Source organism: Wyeomyia smithii, chromosome 3, assembly GCF_029784165.1.
Source record: "Wyeomyia smithii strain HCP4-BCI-WySm-NY-G18 chromosome 3, ASM2978416v1, whole genome shotgun sequence".
NCBI classification, from domain to species: Eukaryota; Metazoa; Arthropoda; class Insecta; order Diptera; family Culicidae; genus Wyeomyia; species Wyeomyia smithii.
Window position 1 is genome coordinate 255,221,936 of NC_073696.1, and position 6,210 is coordinate 255,228,145.

The following is a 6,210-nucleotide window of genomic DNA, read 5'->3' on the forward strand; positions in this document are numbered from 1 at the left end:
ATGGAAGTGGAAATTTGGATGCGTCAAAATAAACGAGCTGGAGAAGATTGTGGACGAGAGCAAGAGCATGATCAATTTAAAGAAGAACACTTCACTAATCGGTTGTCAAGCTCGCTTCGCACGGGTGGTACAGCTATTACACAGGGCGGTCGCCCCGGTGCTCTACACCACAACCAACAGAAAAAGAAGTTCGACGCCAACAAATCCGTCATGCCGAAGTCTCCAAGTTAGGCGAGCTGCGTAAAAGTGCCGTGACTGTGGCCGTTTACATCCAAGTCGAATCCGATGCCATCCAAGAGAAAGCAGAAGAACAAAAACTACACCGCAACAAGGATTTTGACCGCCAACAATGTTACGCGCAGCCGGCACTATGTGGAGACAGCGATGAACGGAGTTTCAGTCGAAATGCAGCTGAACTCGGGCCCGGACATCACGATCACATCCAAGCAAAACTGGATCAACGTCGGGGCACCACGAACGTTTCCACCGGACTGTAAAGTTCAAAAAGCTTCCGTGATTCTGTACTCAAACTGGTACGGAATTTCGTCTTTTGGCTTAATATTGACGATCAAATCACCGTGCTCTAGTACGTGCCTGCTTCAGCTGCAAAAACGAGCATTAAGACGAAGCTCGAATCGTGGTCGATGACTGAGAAATCTTAGCAAAGGTTACACGTTGTTTTCGATGGTTCCTGATGTGCTACTGTTCACTTGACATATTCCTGATGTGCTACCGTTCAACACCCTGTCGTAGTACGCCTGAAGAGAAGTCACCTGCCGAAGTCCTACTTGGTCAACCGATACGCTTTTCGTTGTAACTTTTTCGTCCAGCAAACAATTTCACCAAGATGAACAACAGCAAGGACGACCGTCATTCCAACGTGAATCATGGCACGTTGGAGAAGAGCTTCGAAATTAAAGAACAGGTGTACGCACAAGTGCACCATGGTGACAACTTGAGCTGGACTGCGGGAGAAGTCGTAGAGCGTATAATGTATAATTAAAGGCTCCCAGAACGACAACGGTTAATCTGTTCACACAGCAATCAATTACGGAAACGTTTTGGCGAAGATTGAAAACTTAACCAGGCAAGCATATCCCTAGATATTCTGTTAGATACATGAGGTTCAAAACTGCTACCGGGGTAGCAGAACCACCTCAACCGGAATCGGAAGGCTTGAACAGAAAGAGTTCCTGTCTGAGCTTGTCGAACCACTTCAGTCGGCACGGAAACGCTTGGCAACGGATTTTCAACCTCAACTCGAATTGAATTCTAGTTTTTTTGGCAACTTGTGAAACTAAAAAAAAAGATGTCAGAACAAGCTCCACGCGCTGCAAAAATGTACATTTTAACACACACTTCTAATATTGGAAACATTTCCAGTGTTCGTTAATCACGTCAAGTTCTTAATTAATAGTGGGAAACTAGCAGAGCCGGATTTACGATTGTGGGAGCCCGGGGCCCAGTTTACAGTGGGGGCCCCAGAATAAAACAAACCCGTTTTTTTATCGTGCGAGTTAAAAACACTTATTTCTCATTGAAAAGTTACCAAAAATTTGCTAGAATTTTTTCATACGAGTTTTTTTTTTGCAAAGAACTTATTGATTGAATAATCAACATTCAGCTCCTTCAGAATATTGTACTCTCAACTTAACAATGCTAAGTTTGACAGCCTTTCACTCTTCATAGTCGTACGCAACCTATTTTCAATCAGTTTCATCTTCGATAAAGACCTTTCTCCAGTTGCGTTCGAGATCATTAGGCTCAAATAAATAAATAAATGTATGCAACTGCTCGAAATCCGGAATTTTTTTCTTGATAGGTATCTGAAAAAAAAACCTACCGCAATTCGAAAAAAATGCGATCCGCAAGCAAAAATTTGCACACAATTTGAGAAAGACTGCGCAAATATATGGCTACGCTGGCAATAATCTACAGAACCTAGGAAAAAACCTACACACTTCTGCAGGTCAATAAAATCTGCACACGGACTCTGAAAATCTGCATTTTGCAACGCAAATCTAGTATCCCCGATTCGGATAGGTAAACTTATTTTCGGAATCAACAGCAATGTATTAAAAAAACTTGTGGATTATCTTCTTTCCTGCTTGATTTCCCATGCGCGCTGGGTCGATTCAAATGGTGTGTTTTTTTTTAAGGGGGGATTTGTTAGTAGCTCAAGTATTTATGATAAATATTAGTAAATAATGAGTATGTGTGTCCAATCACAAATGGTGACTTCTCAACACTGTTAGAAATTTGTAATTTTAATTGTTAGGATTTGTTTGCTTTCGCAATTAGGACTTATCATTCGTAGGGATTTAAACCTACTTGTCAGAAAAGGGGAAGTAAACTTACTACTAACTTAATTGCTAACTTATCGGCTATTAAGGGAGCTTATCGTAGCAATTGAGGATTGCAACGATTTTTGTCGAAAATTGTTAATATTTTTATTTGACATAGCTTCTAATGGTTCAACACCAGTAAGGCTATGTAATTCAAGTGTACCAAACTAAGGAGGACGCTTCAAAATCATTTTCAGAATTTTATTTTGAATCCTTTGGAGCGTTTTCTTCCTTGTTGAACAGCAACTTGACCAGATCGGTACAGCATAAAGCATTGCTGGTCTAAAAATTTGTTTGTAAATCAAAAGTTTGTTCTTTAAACAAAGTTTAGAATTCCTGTTAATGAGAGGATATAAACATCTCGTATATTTGATGCACTTGGCTTGTATACTCTCAATGTGCTCTTTGAAAATAAGTTTTTTATCATAAATTAGTCCCAAGTACTTAACCTTGTCGGACCAACTTAAAATAACCCCATTTATCTTGACAACGTGATTATTGTTTGGCTTGAGGAAAGAAGCCCTAGGCTTATGCGGAAAAAATATCATTTGAGTTTTAGAAGCATTGGGAGAGATTTTCCACTTTTGCAAGTAGGAAGAAAAAATATCTAAACTTTTCTGCAATCGACTGCATATGACACGAAGACTTTTCCTTTTACGGAAATGCTTGTGTCATCGCAGAACAATGACTTTGTGCATCCTGGAGGCAATTCAGGAAGATCTGAAGTGAATATGTTGTACAGGACTGGACCCAAGACTGAACCTTGAGGTACACCTGCTCTGACAGGAAATCTATCAGATTTTGAATTCTGATAGACAACCTGCAGAGTTCGATCAGTGAGATAATTTTTTAAAATTTTGATTAGGAAAATTTGAAAATTAAAAGTTTGCAATTTCGCAATCAAACCTTTATGCCAAACACTGTCGAATGCTTTTTCTATGTCTAAAAGAGCAGCTCCAGTGGAATAACCTTCAGATTTGTTAGCTCGTATCATATTAGTAACTCTGAGCAATTGATGAGTTGTGGAATGCCCATGGCGAAATCCAAACTGTTCATTTGCAAAAATTGAATTTTCGTTGATGTGTGACATCATTCTGTTAAGAATAATTCTCTCAAACAGTTTACTTATTGAAGAAAGCAAACTGATTGGTCGATAACTTGAAACTTCAGCTGGGTTCTTATCCGGTTTTAAAATGGGAGTAATTTTTGCATTTTTCCATAATTTGGGAAAATATGCAATTTTGAAGCAGCAATTGAAAATTTTCACTCAAAATTCCATTGTGCTCTCAGGGAGATGTTTGATTAGTATATTAAAGATTCCATCGTCACCAGGTGCTTTCATATTTTTGAAATTTTTAATAATTGATTTAATCTCATTCAAGTTAGTTTCAATTATTTCTGCAGGTAAAAAATTCTGGGAAGAAATTAAATCAAATTGACGTGTGACTTCATTTTCAATTGGACTCACAAAATTCAAATTTGAGTTATGAACACTCTCAAACTGCTGAGCAAGTCTTTGAGCCTTTTGTTCATTGGATACAAGAAAACGTTCACCATCTTTTAAAACTGGAATAGGCTTTGAAGGTTTCTTAAGAATCTTCGACAGCTTCCAAAATGGTTTTGAATATGGTTTCAATTTTTCAACTTTAGTCTCAAAAATTTTGATTTCTCAGAAGAGTAAATCTATGTTTAATCTCTTTCTGTAAATCTTTATAAATAGTTTTAAAAACAGGGTCACGAGAACGTTGATATTGACGTCTGCGGACATTTTTCAAACGAATTAGAAGTTGAAGATTTTCGTCAATTATTGGTGAATCAAATTTCATTTGAGCCTTTGGAACAGAATAATTCCTGGCATCAACAATTGCACATTTTAATGCTTCCAAAGCAGAATCAATATTCACTTCGTTTTGCAAGTCAAGCTCATTATTGAAATTTCTCTCAATATGAGTTTTGTATCTTTCCCAATTAGCCTTGTTATAATTAAAAAGTAGGAGGGTGGTATTCAAGACACGACCGCATGACGTTGGACTACGGTATTCTTGTATTCCATTAAAACAAATAATAGAGAGAATTGCAACTCTAGTATTTGCTGCAATTTTATCTAACAGAGCATTTCTGGATGCTGAGACGTTAAAACGTTATAAATAATAATATATACTAAAAGAATGGATATCTTTTATTTAATCGCTGTCATTTCATACATATTCGAATCAACCCTTTGTTTGTTGCACTACCAAGACAATCATTTAATTGAGCGAATTGGTAAAATTTTCCTATCTAAGCAAAAAGCAAACTTTACGAAACTATCTGAAATTGGAGCCCAGGTTAGTTCCAGCCCAGCATATAACTTCATGTATTTGAAAAAAAAAAGTTTGGTTCAATAACTCAATATAGCAAGAGTTCAATCACACGTTTTTCGGTAGTTGTTATCAAGGTTTGGGCGAGTGACAGGAAAAAATCTTAACTTCTTCAGTTGTGATTTAGAGCATTTCTAATTGTTTTGTTATTTTTCACGATAGCGACAAGTTTGTTTCTTTCTCTGTGTGCGAGAAACAAAATCAAAACCGAAAACTTGCAACTCTTTTTACCAATAACTTATGATACTCAAAAGAACCCGTTTTGATCTAAATCAAATTTCTAGTAAATAAGTGTTGATCATTCATAGGTAGTAATTTTTCCTCGATGAATAAAGCCTGGCTGAAGAAGTTAAAATCGCTGCTGTAAAATCAAATTCACAACTGTGTTCGTTAAGACGTTTTTATATTTTCAATGACAATAATAATCTTCGATAAACACCCGCTATAGTTATTCACACACATGCTATAACTATCTAAACACGCGTTAAAACTATTCATACACACGCTGTAGCTATAGCTATCCATACACACGCTATTCCTTTCCATACATCCGATACAACTATCTATACACACGCATAAGCTGTCCAACCATGTGCTATTACTATCCATACATACGCTATAACTAATCATTACACACGCAGCAGCTATCCACACACAAGCTATAACTATCCGTACACACGCTGAAGATATACACGCAATAGCCATAATATGCTACACATGCTAGTGTCTTACACACGCTATAGCTAGCCATACACACGCAACAGCGCCATCCCTATCATCGCAAATGTCATAGCAATACAGATGCACATACGCTATATGTGCACACTGCACACACACCCAACGTTTTCACCCAACGATATCTGAATTGGATTACCGCTGGTGGGGTCCAACTCAGATCGAAGGAGCACCGAACTGAATGAAGAAATGCAGCTTCCCACTACCTCCGCCGCTGCTGCCTGATACCACCGCTCTGGTTCTGCTGCAGCTCAGTTTGGCCGCTGGAATCAGCCACCGCTGCTGATTATACAAGACCGGCCTGGTGGCCTTTCACTTGTTAACTGATGACTGCTATGAGACGACACAGGCTATTATATAGCCCAAAGCAAAAATCCATCCGCGAGCAAACAAGAAGCGAGCTTGTGATTGGTTGAATGTGCACGACTTTTAACACAACTTTTAACTAGTTTAGTATCGAAAACATATTTAAATTATTATATGACAATCTTGCGCAATATTTCCCCTATCAATCAAGCCATTGGTGTTTAGAATCTGTTCAGTGGTAATGATAAAAGAAGCATTTTAAAACGGTGTTGAAACACCTGTTGCAGCTACCGAAAGCGAGCTCGTTATTGGTTGAAAGCTGTGAGACTGTTTACAAAGTCAGATCGGTTGTATCCGTTAGTGTCGACTGTGCTTGTGAAGAGAGGTGGTGATTGGTTGCTCGGTATGATTTAGACAATCGATGTGATTTATCAATTTTTCAATAGTGTATCTCGAACAATAGG